At 35.9% G+C, this 17,134-nt stretch overlaps 1 protein-coding gene and 1 pseudogene across 2 annotated transcripts in view; one reads left to right on the top strand and one right to left on the bottom strand.

Moving 5' to 3' along the window:
• CTNNA2 (catenin alpha 2) overlaps window positions 1-17,134 on the bottom strand; it is a 990,025-nt gene that overhangs the window by 886,924 nt on the left and 85,967 nt on the right. The window lies entirely within an intron of this gene.
• LOC120594635 (uncharacterized) lies at window positions 11,533-11,651 on the top strand (annotated as a pseudogene).

The following is a 17,134-nucleotide window of genomic DNA, read 5'->3' as shown; positions in this document are numbered from 1 at the left end:
AATAAAATCTTTATAAAGAAAAAAATTCAGTTATTCCACCATTGGCAATTTCACCAACTTCAGAAAACTTCACCAATTTTAGATTGTTAATTTTTTTTAAATGTGTTTGAAATAGGAAAAACCTAGATGAAAATGTCAACTAACTTCCACAAGGACCTTTTCAAAAATTACTTACAATCACAAATATTCTATTTTTAATAAATCTCTATTATGGACGTATATACTCAATCTATTGAGCAAATAATTCATTATTATATATTATAATGTCTTTATGATTTGGCACAGTGTCAAGGCTATTCAAGAAAGAGTATGTTTCCCTCATTAAGTAGAATATCTGTATTGAAAAGCATGTTTTTAATACATCAATTGTCAAAAACCTTGAACAAGAAATGTTAACATCTTGTGATGTGTACTTAAACACTAAATAAACTAACAATAGACTCTAAAAATAAATCAACTGAATATGTTTGGACCAGGAGTTACTTATGTGAAAAATTTCTAAGTCATTTGAACCACAAAAGATTAACTGTCAAGATTCCTTTATATTACCAGTAATACAAAGTAAGATTTAATAGACAAGTGCCATGATATTAGAAGAGAGGGTGACCACATGTTTACGATGACAGAATTTAACCTGTGATATAACTGTAGTTAATAACTTGCTAATCCTAGGACATATGCCCATTTACACATACAGGGTTGTGAAAAACTGTTCCCTTTACACACCTCTCTCCTGTCTGGCAGACACCCACTGGTCGTTCACGTCTCAACAAAAGTATGTTTTCTTCTATCTCCTATTTCTTGGTTCATACACCACTGCAGGCAAAGATATGAGCATGTGGCACAACAACTTAGTGTTTGTTTATTTTAATTATGTGTTTATATGTTCTTTCCTCAAATAGACAGTCTCCTTCATCTTCACGTTCTCAGAACCAAGCATACTTCCTGTTATACACGAGGCTTAATGTTTCAATTAAATCAATAATTCAGTGCGTACATGTATTCATAAACTGGAAAACTTAATTTCTATTTATTCTGCATTTATATATGCTTACAAATTGGAAAATGATGCAAGTTAAAACATCTATTGGAAAATGAGAGCATTTCTTACTACACAGCAAATAAGGGACAATCCTCATGCTCTGGACATTTACACGTTAGGATACTTAAAAGAGAAAAAGAAAAGTAGAAAACTACATTCCTCTTACATGATTAGTTGTACAATAATATTGGGAAAATACTGAAAACCTTAGAGTTTTAAGCAAAGGTGTAATCTTTGTGTAATTTTAATTTTAAGTGTATCTTAATTTTTATTATGATTTTATTTTTAGAGCAGTTTTAGGTGTACAACAAAACTGAGAAGGAAGTACAGAGGTTTCTTATATATCCCTTGTCCCCATATACGCATAGCCTCCCCCATTAACCATGTCATTCACTAGAATATTTTTTTTACCAAGAATAAAAACTATTTTGACTTGTCACAATAACTCAAAGTCCATAGTTTACCTTAAGGTTTACTCTTGGTGTTGTACATTCTATTAGTTTGGACAAACATATGACATACATCCATCATTATAATAACAGAGTATTTTTAATTCCTTAAAAACTGTGTGCTCTGCCTATTCATCTCTTCTCGACCTACCGCCTCTCCACCTGGCAACCACTGATCTTTTTACTGTCTCAATAGATTTGCCTTTTCCACAATGTCATATAGTTGGAATCATACAATATGTAGCCTTTTCATACAGGCTTCTTTCACTTAACAATATGCATTTAAGGTTCTTCCACATCTTTTCATGGCTTGATAGCTCATTTCTTTTAGCACTGAATAATATTCTATTGTCCGGATATATCCAGTTTATTAAGTCATTCAAACACCAAAGGACACCTTGGTTACTTCCACGATTTGGCAATTAGGAATAAAGCTGCTGGCAAGTCTTTGAACTGAAATGCGGTTCCTTCTATGGTTGTTGAAGTAATGCAGCAGCACAATTATGTACAATCTATGTTCAGTTTTTATATTTTCTGTCAGTTCTCCAGATCCTTCTGGGGTGATGGAACGCCTATGGCTTTCTGACTAGTGTGGCAAAACAGAACAGTTCTAATTCACTCAAATTTGGGTGGTTACTGGTTACATGACTCTGTGGTTCTTTTTCATTGAGTTTTTGGTCCAAAACTCCAGGAGGTATATCAGTTTCAAACTTCAATCAAAACATATTTTTAATTGGCACCCTCATCACAGAAATTAAAAAGATGATATAAAACAAACAAACAAAAAAAGCATTATTATTGGAATGATTCCATTTATACACTTTCCTTTAACATTATTTCCCTGGCATAATAATGAAATGACACTACAATTAGAATCACAGTAAATATTTTAGTCAAATGTTGTATGATCTCTTGTCTAGAAAATAAATAAATAAATAAATAATAAATAATAAAGCAAGCAAGCGAGCAAGCTGCTATAAACATTCTTGTGCAAGTTTCTGCGTAGATACAGATTTTCAGCTCCTTTGGGTAAATACCAAGGAATAAGATCGCTGGATCATAAGGTGAGAATATGTTTAGTTTTATAAAAAAAGACAAATGAGAGTTCCTACTGCTCCCACAACTTCACTAGCACTAGATGCTGTCAGTGTTTCAGATTCTGGCCATTATAATAGGTATATACTGCTACTACATTGTTGTTTTAATGTGCAACTTTCTGATGACATATGGTGTGGAATATCTATTCATATGCCCATTCGTCATCTGTATGTCTTCTTAGATGAGGTATCTGTTAAGGTCTTCGGCTCATTTTTTAATTGGATTTTTCTTTTTCTTACTGTTGAGTTTTAGGGGTTCTTTGTATATTTTGGATAATGGTTCTTCAACAGATGTATCTTCTGCAAATATTTTCTTCCAGTCTATGGCTTATTTTCTAATTTTCTTGATATTGCCTTTTTTAGAACAGAAATTTGTAATTCTAATGAAGCCCAGGTTATTTCTTTCTCTCATGGATTGTAGCTTTTGTATCATATCTAAAAATGTATCACTATACCCAACGTCATCTAGGTTTACTCATGTTATCTAGCTTGTTTTATATTTAAGTCTATAATTCACTTTAAGTTATTTTTGTAAAGGGTATAAAATCTGTGTCTAGATTCATATTTTTGAGTGTAGATGTCCAAATGTCCCAGCATAATTTGTTGAAGAGCCTAACTTTGCTCCATTATATTGCTTCTGCTCCTTTGCCAAATATCAGTTGATTATATTTATATGGGTTTATTTCTGGGTTCTCTATTCTGTTCCATTAACCTACTTGTCTAGTCTTTCACCAATCTCACATTGTCTTGGTTACTGTAGCTTTATAATAAGTCTTAAAGTTGTGTAGTGTCAGTCCTCCAACTTTTCTGCTCCTTCAATATTAGGTTAGCTATTCTGAGCCCTTTGCTTCTCCATACAAACTTTAGAATGGGTTGGTTGATAGCTTTAAAATAACTTGCTGGGATTTTTACTGGAATTGCACTGACTTATAGATTAAGTCGGGAAGAACTGACATCTTGACAATATTGAGTCTACTTATCCATAAATTTAGCATATTTCTCCATTTATTTAGTTCTTTGATTTTGTTCATCACATTTCTACCCTAGTTCTCAGTATTTCTTTTCTTCTGCTTACTTTGGATTTAATTTGGTCTTTAAGTTTCCTAAGGTGGAAACCTAAATAATTGATCTTAGATCAATTTTTTTCCTAACATACGCACTCAATGCTACAAATCCCTTTAAGCACTGGTTTTCCTCCATCCCACGGCTTTTTATAAGTTGTGTTTGTATTTTCATTTAGTTGAAAATATTTTTAAATTTCTCTTGTGATTTCTTCTTTGACCCACAGATCATTTAGAAGTGTGTTATTTAATCTTCACATATTTGGGGGATTTTTCCAATTATCTTCCTGTTATTGATTTCTTCTTTAATTCCATTGTGGTCTGAGAGCAGATATTGTATGATTTCTCTTGTTTTAAATTTGTTAAGGCATGTTTTATGTAACAGAATGTGGTCTATCTTGGTGAATGTTCCACGTAAGCTGAGAAAAATTTGTATTCTGCTATTGTTGGATAAAGTAGTCTATAGATGTCAATTATATCCAGTTAATTGATAGTGTTGTTAAATTCAAGTATGTTCTCACTGATTTTCTGCCTGCTGGATCTGTCCATTTCTGAAAGAGGGGCGATGACATCTCCAACTATCATAGATTAATCTATTTCTCCTTCTGGTTCTATCAGTTTTTGCCTTGCACAGTTTGATGCTGTTATTAGGCAAATGCATGTTAAGAATTGTTGTCTTCTTGGAGAACAGATCCCTTTATCATTCTATAAAGTCTTTCTTTAACCCAGATAACTTTCTTTATTTCGAAGTCTGCTCTAGTATCTAACGTTAATATAGCTACTCTTATTGTCTTTTGATTAGTGCTAGCATGGTTTATTTTTATCCATCTACTTGTTTTTAATCTATATGTGTCTTTATAATTAAAGTTGGTGTCTTGTGGACAACATAGAGTTAGATAGTGCTTTTTGATCCACTCTGACAATCTTTGTCTTTTAAATGGTACATTTAGACACTGATGTCAAAAGTGATTATTGATATGGATTAATATCTACTGTATTCATTACTGTTTTCTACTTGTTTCCTTTACTCTTTGTCCCCATTGTTGTTGGGTTCCACTCTTTTTGTCTTTTTTGGTTTTAACTGAGCATTTTATATGATTCCAGTTTACCTCCTTTCTTAGCATATCAGTTTTATATTTGACCTTTGAATAATGTGGGGGTTAGAGGTGCTGACCCCACACCCTCCCACTCAGTTGAAAACCTACATGTAAGTACTAGTCGGCCTTCCACATAGACAGATTCCTAGCCATGGACTGAAAATACAATTGACCCTTGAACTACACAGGTTTGAACTGTGCCGGTCCACTTATATGTGGATCAACTGTATTATTATTTTTTTATTAATTCATTTTTACTTTTTCTGTGGTTTCCCTGAAATTTGCAATTATAATTTTTTGCTATTTTTAAAATTAAAAATCAATCTCTGTTTTTTTAAGTGGTGAAAATGCATAAATGTATACAGAAAAAGTGAATAATTTTAGCCTACACTCATTCTATCATTGTCTCATTTAGAAAACATACAGAAACTATCTCACACTGTTCCACTCTTTCCCAGCATGTACAAACATAAACTATGTGTATTCATTGATATAATTTTGGTTTTGCATATTTATGAAAACAAGGTTACACCGTATAGAGTAAGTACTCTGCGATTTAATGATATATAATGTGCACCTCTTCAGGTCAATAGATTAAGCCTAGATAGTTCTTTTTTATAACTTTGTGGTGGACAGACTCCTGTCGCCTGGTGTTCATACATTATGTAATCACTGTGTTTGCATGTAGGCAGGATGTGACTTGCTTCTAGGCATCAGAATACAACCAAGATAATAGGTGTATGTGATTATGTAAATGTGATTATGTATATAAGATTGTAAATAAAGGTCTTGCTATGACCAACACTCCCTTTTGTTGGCTTTGAAGAAGTAAGCTGCCATGTCGTGAGCTGCCCTATAGAGAGGGCCATGCTGCAAGGAGCTGAGTGCAACCTTTGATTGACAGCCCAAGGCCCTCCATCTGGCAGCATTCAAGGATTATTATGCTGCAGACAAACACATGAGCCTGGAATTAAATCCTTCCCCATCTAAAGAAAAAAAGCTTCAGGTGAGACTTAGGAGCCCTGTGAGACCCTGAAGAAGAGGATCCAACTAAGCCATGACTGGACTCCTGATGCACAGAAACCATCAGATAATAAATGTTCGTGGTTTTAAAACACCATGTTTATGGCAATGTTATTACACAACAATAGAAAACCAATATGCTACATAATATTCTATAGTTTGGCTATGCCACAGTGTATCTAAACATTCTGCTGATAAAAGTTCTGGTTTCCAGGGTTTGCTACCACAAACGATGCTATAATAAGCATTGCTGAAGATCTTTCTTATTCCTATGGGATATACTCCCAGAAGACTGTACATCAAAAATATGTGAAAATAAAGATAATCTTCATTTAAAAATACATTCATTATTCCTGTTACCATTACTGGTGTAGTCCTCTATCCTCCTGTGCACTGATTTCTTCCAAAATCCCCCAACAAGTCTTTTGTTCCAATCAACACCCTACAATGTTTTCTCCAGGCTACAGCTAGATTGAGCTTTATAAAATTCAAATATGATTATCTCATTTTGCTTCTTAAAACATTTTTTGAATTTATTTTTTTTATGGTGACTTCGGTTAACAAAATCCAGTAAGTTTCAGCTGTACACTTTAACAGTAAGGCACATATATATTTACACTGTTAGATTTCTTTCTGTCACCACATATTTGAGCCCCTTTACCCCATTTACTTCTCCCTCCCCTCTCCCCTTACCTCTAGTGACCACTAGTCTATAGTCCATGTCCATGAATCTCTGTTTGCTTAAAACATTTTAATGACTTTTCATTGTTCTTAGGATAAAGTCAAAACTCCTCACCATTGCTCAGATGCCTGTGATGACTGGCCCCTAATTTATACTATCAGCCAAATATCTCACTTATATCTTCTGATATCTTCACTGTAATTGTAAAGCCATTCTCAACTTCTTGAACTTACCATGTGCAAATTTTACCAGTCCTGTGCATATGTAGTTCTTTCTCAAAAACATGTATTTTTCACTTCCCTCATTTCATTCTCCACTCCCTAATTAAGGTTGAACATCAAATTTACATATTGCTTGTGCTGTAAAGCCTCATCTGAAGTCCCTGTTCTGGGACTGCTGCTTCCCCTATGTGGTTTCTTGTATTTAAGTACAAAGCATATCCTATTACGACTGAAGATACGAGGGCCACCTCAGAAGGACCACTTGCTGTCTTGTATGAAATACTTCTTGAAACATTGATTGCTGAGATAAATCTTCTGGCAAACAAATATAAAAGAGGATGTAGCTCTCATGGGAAATCTGTTTTTCTCACCATTTAATCAGAACAGATGAAGCAGAGAAGTTGTCAAATGCCCCTCCTAACACACGTACCAATGGTTATTCCCTAATTCTCACTAACTGGGCCAGTAAGAATAAAGATCTCATCCAAGAAGCCCAGAAATCTCCAAACCTGCCAGAGAGTCAATAAGCATCACTGAAAGTTTCATAACTGGGGAATTTAGCTCATTAATTAATCATTTTAAAAGGGCAAACACTTACACTGAGCTAACCATTACTCTTAATTTATCTATATCACAACACCAAGGAAGTATCTGAAGAATTTGAGTTTGCTGTCACCTTGGGACTGAAAGCAAGGTGTTAGCATTGCCGCTATCATCATCAGCTTGGCCCTGATGCCAGTGATTTTTTGTTCATGCTCAGGAGCAAGAGAATCTTATGTTTCCAGGTCTTGGACTCTTTATGTTTCTCCAAGTTCCTCCACAGTATTTAAATATACCCAGGAAACCAGCACTCTCCATCACAGTAAATTTCAGGACTTTTTGACAGCAACCCACAGTAAGACATACACTTTCCATCTCCACCCAGGCCACACAAACATATATATTCAAAATAAAAGTTTTCCAGTACCTACTTTTTCATATTCTCTTTTCTATTTTGTTCTATATTTTTAATGATCAGGCATCGATATATTGATTTCATAGCCTACCAATATAGATCTACCCCCTCAGTTAGAAAAACACTGATATGGTTTCCAAAAGAGGTGTAAGTATCTTATTTACAACTATTAAGAGCCATAATTTTCCAGTTCATAATTACAGAATTATCATATCACAACTCATTACTCATTCATCAAATACTTATTAACTGAGCCTCTATTATGTGATCCAAAGGATCCTTTGTTGATCGGCCTCTCTCCATGCATTTTATTTTTATGCATTTAATTCCACCAATGGTTAAATTCTAGCAATGCTGAATTTACCTAAAATTCTTTCCTACCTTTTACTATTCTATTCTAAAAAACTGCTAATTGTCTCCCCAAATATACCAATTTTCAGACTCTTGCAAATCCTTCTGGAGTTGGTTCGTACTTCTCCTTTTGAGTGCTTTCCCTGACACATCCATCTAGAATGAACTGGGAATTCCTACTATACCCTCAGTACAGCTAGCATATGTTGCCATCAGAGCAATAATTATGCTCCACTGTAATCGCTCGTGTATCCAGTTCCTGAAGAACAAGTTCGATATTGCTAACCCCATATGCATGCACACATCCACGGGGTAATGCTCCACAATACGCCACACTTCTCACCATAACTGTAGTTAATTATGGTTTATTTCTATCTCCCCTTCTAGAGCATAAGCTCTTTGAGTACAGAAACTGTGTTCCTGTACAGGAATCATTCTCTCAGGATCTGGTGCAGAAGCCAAGGCACAATAGTCTTTCAATCAATATTGATAGAATGAATTCATTAAAGCTCAGCACCTAAAATATCCTGGTGACATAGCTTCTACAGGCTTGTCCTGAACCAACAGCATCTACTTGACTGAAATCCTCCCCACATTACCTTTCCTAAAATATTTTCTAAATCGTGGTGTGTTGCCTGAGCTCATCTTCTTTTCACATTTTCCAAACCCTTCTCCTGGCTCATTTCGTCAACTTCTCTCACCTGGTAAACATTCTTCAATTTTAATTACACGATTATTGTGGTTAATCACAATAGAAGTAATTTTAAAAGGTGAGATATTTGCTAACTGTAAAAGAAAAACTCCTGATGAAATTCAAATATCTTTCCTTGCTTATTATCCAAATTTACAGCTGTTTGCATAGCTCTACTTAATGAATGTAGCTATTTTCATCACCAGCTGAATCACCAATCTCTTTCTTGTTTCTGTTTAAAACTGTCTATCCTCCCCCAGAAATCAGGGAATAATCTTTTTCTTTTTTTAAACTAGACTTGTTTAGAGCTTCCCTCACATTTGCTATGGAAAAAAATTAAAACATACTTTGGGAGTTCCCCTGAAAAGTAGAAAGAAAGGAAAACAGGAAAGGGGTTGGGGGAGATGACAGAGACAGAGACGGAGAGACAGAAAGAAACAGCGAGAGAGGAGAGAGAGAGACAGACAGACAGACAGACAGACAGACAATGATAGGGAGAGAAAGAACAATCTTCCATATGGCTCAAGAATTCCTTCATTGCTAATGAAAGTCTAATTATGGAGATACGACCAAGAATGTGCCTGAGACAACAGACTGCATAATTTTTGTTAAAGCTCTAATATTCTTCATTGCACAATTTGAAACAAAGTGAAAATATAGGAAAATTAATCTTCCAGTCCTTTCATATATATTTTCAACCTAAACTGATTTTCCTTTCCTTGCATTTAGTGTCAATCAGAAAACTTCAACTTCTTGAATAAAAACAATGTTTATTTATAAGCTGGATACATGCATCCCATTTTCTGCATATCTGTCTACAATAGTTGAAATAAATTACTTTAAGATTAAAGGTCTATATTCTAATAATTTAAATTCTTTCCCAGATCTAAGAAGCACATATAAAAGAACTTGATAAGTCTCTATTGACTGTTAAGACTTTTTATGTCTGGATTCGTGCAAATTTCTGACAGTATTTCAGAATGATATTCTCATCAGCACTGACTTGAAATGGAAGGAATGGATGGGGTGGGGTGGGAGAGACTCTTAAGGTGCACAGGAGGGTGATGAGTCTGGCATGCTGTTTTCATTTCTAAGTCTTGGCTTTTCATGGGCTACTTGCTTTTCATGGGCAACTTGCTTTTGTAGGTGTATATGCTCCAGTCTATATGAATCACCCTGGCAAGCCTGCCACGTAATGTAATAATCACAATTGCAGAGGAAATGGATGAGCACAATTTCTCACCACCATCAGAAAAATGTCAAGTACACACACAAGGTTCAGAACATCCTCTTTGTATACAAATAGCTAACATACCATTATTAGCTCTAGAACAACCAGAGGCTTTTCTTGTAACAATAAAATGCTGACAGACTATGATTCATGGACATCTATCTCTTACAATCACTCTTAAAAGGCTTATTTTAAAACAACGAAACCATTAAGATGGTTTTGCAACACTATTTATTGAATTCAAGTGTTAGCCCTAGCTTAGTCAATCATCGATCAGTTACACAGTTAGTGAGCAGATAAAAAGAGATGGTATTCTAAGAAAGAATAATGCCCCACTAAAAATTACTTTCCTTCAGTATGCAAGGAATTGTTTCTGTTTTGGGTTTTTGGTTTTGTTTTGTTTTAGTTTATCTATGAGTGTGAGTGAGGTGTCCTCTACAGCTTTGGCTACCAAATCCTCCATCACGTCTCTCTCCACCTCCACCCCTCTCTCCCTCCCCTCCACCACCTCAATCCCTCGCTCTGTCTCTCCATCCAGGAGGCTGGAAAAGAAGGACTCCAGGGCCCTGGGGGATGGCTGAGCCCTGAGATAGAAAGTCTCTAGGTCTCTAAGTCATCTTGATAAATAGTCATCCAAAGAGAAATGTCCAAGTTGAACTCAGCTTGCATTGAAATAAACTGAAATGAGAGGTAAAGGAATATTTATTAAGCATTTAGCTTTCCCTAATACAGCAATTGAAAACTAATGTTTTCTTATCATTAACATTTAAATGAATGTTTGTTTTGTTTTGTTTCTTTGCTAGAAGGGATATTAAAAATGTCATTTACCAAACATTCACATTTTCATCACAGTTTAAAACATCATTAAACAAATTCTTTAAGAGCTGTTACTTTATTCCAAGAGGTCATTTTCTTTCTGTACAGTGTTTTCAGAATCTAATGCAACCAGCCTGGGAAGATCAAAACTTTCAGAAAATAAAAAAAATAGAAAAATATGCAGAGGGATTTCATAAACAACAGAAAATTTTTAAAAATAAAAGAAATTCTAAACACTGAATCAGTAATCATTTATTAAAGACTGAAGTGTACTCATTCTTCAAATTCATATGTACATAGGTGAAGACTGGAGAGGATTGAGACAAGACTTTGTCATTCTTAAGCAGACTTTTGTTGTTTGTTTTAACCAAAGTACATTATTCAGAATTTCTTGGTTTTTACCTAATGTCCTTTTTCGGTTCCAGGATCCCATCCAGGATACCACATCACATTTGGTTGTCTCCTTAGGCTCCTCTGGGCTGTAACAGCTTCTTAGACTTCCCTTGTTTTTGATGATCTTAACAGTTTTAAGGTGCACTGATCAGGTGTTTTGTAGAATGCCCGTAATTTAAGATTTGTCTGATGTTTACTCATGATTAGACTGGGGTTACAGATTTTTGAGAAGACAACCACTGATATAAAGTGCCTATCTCAACCTATAAACTATTAATATGACTTGTCATTATTGGTCTTAACCTTGATTAACTGAGAAAGTGTTTGGCAAGTTTCTCTTCTGTAAAGTTACTTTCCCCTTCCATACCATAGACTTTAGGAGAAACTCACTATGTGCAGCCCATGTTTAAAAAGTAGGGAGTTGTCTACAGCCATGCTACCCTGAACATGCCCGATCCCATCTGATCTCGGAAGCTAAGCAGGGTCGGGCCTGGTTAGTGCTTGAATGGGAGACTACCTAGGAAGAGCAGGTACTGCAGGCATAAAAAATAAAAAACAAATAAAAATAAAAAATAAGGGATTGTAAGCTGACAAGGTCCTTGCAGTCTGTGAGGTCAACCCAGGGTAGCCTCATAAAAAAAAAAAAAAAAAAAAAAAGTAGGGAGTTATGCTACATACACTATTGGAAATTTTTCTGCATCAGAAATTTGTCTATTCTCCCCCATTGATTTATTTATTCTATCATGTATTTATATCGGTATGTACCTATGGGTAAGTAGTATTGGATTATAACGTGAAGTATAATATTTTATATTTTATACTTCATGTTATAATCTGATACTAATTTATTTTGTTGCTCAAACTGTCCCAGCTTTCGCCACAGGGAGCTCTTTCAGTTGGCTCCTGTGTCCCTTTGACATGTGTCCCCATTACTGAGTTCTTACTTAATTATTTCCTTACTTTCTGGCACTACAAGATGCTCTAAGCCCCTGTTGTGTATGTCCAGCTCAGATCTAAAATCAACCATTGCTCCAAGGAGTCCTAGTTCTTTTACTGGAAAGTAGTACTGGAGATTAAGTACTGAATGCTAGGTATGCTCGTGGCTTCTAAGCCCTCTCAGCTATCAGAGCATGGACACATATATGTGTATACTAACTCATGCATATACACATATCATAAACATTTCTATATGCAACCACCTATATATACATTAACTAAACATAATTTTATACTGATTCTTATTCATCTTTGGTCTTCCTCACCAAAACCCATAACCTCGGCCTAATCATTAGACAAAATCTTAGTGAATCGAATATTCCATGCTCTTCCCACAGTCTATAATGCAACAGGCAAACAAGGCTTTTGGTAGGCACTGCCGACAACGCTGTACTCTGGTGGCCTCGTGGAGCCTCTACGGCCATAGCCTTCAAGGAAGGCCTGAGTCAGCAACAAAGACATAATCATCGCCTTGGTTTAATGGAGGTGATTCTGTCACTCAGCAGCCTCTGACAGGCCTTCCTTTCACTCTTCCCTCAACTTTTTTTCCCTTTTCCCTTATCCTCCTTTTAAAAATTTCTGACATTATACTGTCCAAACAGCATTAAAGAAGGAGCATAACATTCTTTATGAAAATGAAATGAGTCTCTTCTTTTCTTAAATACATTCGCCATCCCACAGAGGAACTTCACAAAAGTCACAATGACCCACAAATGTAGAAAACATAAGGCATGTATTGAGTGTCACCAAAGTGACCTGTATTGCGTTCATTGTTTTAAGAAAAGAAGGTTATGGGGAGGGGGCTTTCCAGATGCACTCCTGCAAAGGCTGAAGACTAGTTATTTGTCAATCACTGCTGATCAAATGAACTGCTTGCTGCGCCAGGTCATGTGCACAAAATTAACACTCTACTCAACTTTTTATAACCCAATTTTGATATTGTCCAATTCTGGCTCCCAACCTGATACCCTCAATTTTCCCCATGTGAGTGCCTTCCTCTGTCACTAGTGTCCAGGGCTGTCCATGGGCACCGAGACTGTAGAATCTAACCTTTAGATAATTCAAATAGATTTTGCCACTGGGTCTATCCTTGAGGGTACACAGTACCTTCCTCAGCCAGGCCCATTGCTACAGAAGTAGTCTTGACTCAGAGTTCTTAGCAATCAGCCCAGTATTTCTGTCCCATTTGATATTTACTGGGCATGTCTGCTGATCAGGTACCTTGTTGGGGGACCACTGGGCGCTTAGGTGCTTAACCCCAACTCAGCTATATTCCCCTGGGGGTGACAGGCACATAAATGCATGAGTGGAGGGGGTGGAGTATGGAAGGTTTCACTTATAAGGTGTCATTTGCGCTATCTTGATAGGCATGTAGCACTGTCCTAAGTGAAAAGTGAGCAGGACAAGGAGTTTCCAGAGAGCAAAGGGCATTCCAAAGCAGCAGCAATAGGCACACTGTGTTTAAGGACAGGCAGGAATTTACAAATGAGGCCCACAAGGTAAGTAGAGGGAGAGGAAGCTGGAGAGCTGGAAGGGGCTAGAATAAATGGGCTGTATAGGCTGTGATCAGAAGTTTGTAAATTATCAATAGGTGATGAAAACTATTTAAGGATACTGTCACATATAAATTTTCTGCAAATCTTGGCTACAGACGTTTTGCTGGCTGTGGCTATAGCCACATATACCACGACAAAGCCAACTTAGAACCCATCAGACAGAAAATATTTTTTGCTTACTAGGAAAAAAAAAATCAGGTAGCATAGCATCTTACTCATGTTACTTATTGTTGATTGTTATAACAACTTGAAAAAAAGCTTCAAAAAATCTGAAAATCAAACGAGTCAGTAAAAAAGAGAATATTATGTTCCTTTCTTTATAAGCAGACCTATCTTCATTGAAGAGAACATTAAAGTCTGGCTTTAAGTGTTGTATTGCTATGGAAATTTTCTGGATCTCACTTAAGATGCATCTGCTTTTAAGGCAGTGAGATTATAAGAAGCAGAATCTGTCTGAGCCATTTAACATGAGCTGAAGGGCGATAGCAGCAGGGGTATTTTTTATGACAAACCTACTGAAATATGATGCTATATCCAAACACTTTCTTAATGACAACCGTTCACCGACAATATTAAGAAACTTTAAATAAGGTGTTTTAAAATCTTGAGATTCAAATCTCATGTCAAAACAACTGAAGGTGTAAAGCAAAAATCACCCCTGGGAAAATAGAAAAGTAATATAATTAGAAAACTGCAATAAATAATGTCAGCAGGGCCCACAACAACCAAGGTTAAACAATCTGTTCTCCAAGAATGAAGGCGGTGGGATCCGATGTCATGCCAGCATTGCTATTGTAGGCACAACCTTGGACAGCTGGAGCCAAGAGCCAATTATCACTCTTGGAATAGGATCTGGCACTGCAGTGACCTTCTTTTTCTTTTTTCAATTTTCATCACCAAGTAAAGAGAGAATATGCTCATTCCCTTCAAAGCTGATGGAGCACAGTGGTCAGCACTCATAATTTGATACTTATGTACATATGTCTGTGTGCACATCCCCTCCCTCCAACTGCAAACTGAGCCTCTGGAAGTGTGGCTGATGACTGAGGCACTCGGGAACGTTTGTTTTATCACAGAAATGGGGCCTTTTATGTACTTGCTCCAATTTACTTCACAGCTTAATTTGCTGAATGGCAATTTTGATTTCCAGAAATAAGAAGGGAATAGAGGGAGATGTACCAGAGATCTGGGGAAGAAAAACAAGAATGCAAGACGAGGAACCCATTCAAGGAACATATGTTACAGAAGTTACATTAAAGAACTCTTAAGAGCATACACTATCTTCGGCGTTTAAGGGGCTTATCTCAGGCATTTTTTTTTCTATTTTCTTGCTCAGCAAATTAAACCTCCTACTGGCATAGGAATTAAATTCTAATACCTCAAAAGTAACTGCAAACCATCAACCTAAGAACTGGTACTATACATTGGGCCAGATGGATGCAACCCTATAACTATCATAGAAAAGAACACTTTCACAGAAAAGAATGACAAAATTAAAAACAAAAAATTTAATATGCATTGGGAAAACTCACCTCTGAAGAAATTCAAACAAAATAGCATCTTCCGAAAAAGATCTTGAAACAAGCACACGGCAGACACAGTTGGTCGCTGCCCCAAAGACATGCCCCCTTCTTCTATGCCCCAAGCATTAGGTGCCCAGCCTTGGCACAGCCCTCAAGGATTAAGGCTTACCTAACCCATTCCTGTCTGCCAATCACTGGTCTAAGGCTGTATGTGTGTGTGTGTGTGAGTGTGTGTGCCCGTGTATGGCTCAGCTCTGTTCAAAGGAATATGAGAAGGGATTTACTGAGGCATAATTGAAGAGGTTTTCTCCTCTAATTGGAGAGAGGAAATTTTTTGACATCACTCTCCTTGCTGCTTTGAAACAAATTCATTACAAGAGAGGAGTTGAGACAAGCATTTTTTGATCCATAAGAGAAACTAACACTCTGAAGTGAGAGGACAAGAGGAAGCAGGGCCCCTGACGGCCTCATGGAGCCCCTAACCAAACCTAGCCTCCTTTCCTACAGATTTCTCACCATGAACAATACATTTTTATGATTTTATCACAATTGGTCAAGTTCTCTGCTCTTTGTAAATGTATTCAAACTTATACAATATGTTTAAAACCCTTATATATAAAGGAATAATAGTAATAAAGGAAAAACAATGAATTATGAAAAAATAGAAAATATGAATCGGATAAAATTGTATATTACACATAACCAAATAGAAATCTGAAAATGAAAAATGTAACCATTAAGGAAGCAGACGGGATAAACCCCAAACTAAAGAGGGTATGAACAAAAACATCATAGGAAGATCAATCTATGGAAAATAAGAAAAAGAAGTTAAAAGACAATACATTAAGGAGTTCCAATATAAGCCTAACAGGAATTCCAAAACTAAGAAAGAAATATTGTTGAGACACTTCCTCAAGAGATAAAGGCTGAGAATTTTATTGACTTAGCATGACATATGAGAATGAAAATATTTCCATTCCTAGACAGAGGATGTGGGGACGTTAGAGTATCAAGAAAAAAAGAAAAATAACATACTGTTTAGAAGCGAGCTGGGAGAAATGACAGATTCAACAAGACAACAGAACAATTATTACAAATTGCATAGGGGATATAACCATCAATCTAGAATTCTATTAATCAGTTAAATTTTCATTCAAGAGTGAGTGAGAACAAATATAAGGACTTTTTGGAAATAAAAAGACTGTCACTGATATATCTATTAGGTAAGAAGAAAAGTGAACCAAGGGGAAGGTTTGGGATGCAAGAAACCATGAAATGTGGGCAGATATAAATATGTGGATAAGTAGATCATGAGTAGACAGATGGTAGAAGGGCACAGTCTGTTGTTGTTTTACAATGGTAAAATTTATCCTCTTTATATTATTCATTTTTATTTTTTAATCAACCCTATTTTTAAACTTTAATAGTAATATATGTTCATTGTGACAAAAATAAACATTGAACATGACGAATGTTGCATTCAAAAACTAAAGCAGCTGCCATTGTTTAAATTTCATGGCCACAAAAAAACACTGTTAACATACATTGTAGAAACAGAGGAAACATGGTGGAGAGATGGCCCCAGATCTCTCCCTTTGAAATATTCTGTTCTATAGCCTTCCAAACTTAGGTCTCCCTGTACAATCATGAATGCACAATGATTTAGGGATGAAGAGGGTATTCCAAAATATTCCTATTATGCATATATTTCAGCTTCTTGCTTCTTAATCTAATATATCAACACTGTATTTACAAGTCCTCAATACTGTTCTATTTTATTACTTTTAATGAGTGCATAGTTTACAGCAGGGTGACTCAACTTTTTCTGTAAAGAGCTAAATGGTAAATATTTTTGAATTTTTAGACATAATGTCTCTGTTGCAAGTTCTCAGCTGTGGTTTTGTAGCATTAATGCAGCCACAGCCAACATGTCCCTTTCCTCTCTCTCTA

Source organism: Pteropus medius, unplaced genomic scaffold (genome assembly GCF_902729225.1).
Source record: "Pteropus medius unplaced genomic scaffold, Ma_sr-lr_union100, whole genome shotgun sequence".
NCBI classification, from domain to species: Eukaryota; Metazoa; Chordata; class Mammalia; order Chiroptera; family Pteropodidae; genus Pteropus; species Pteropus medius.
This window is presented reverse-complemented; position numbering and strand designations above follow the sequence as displayed.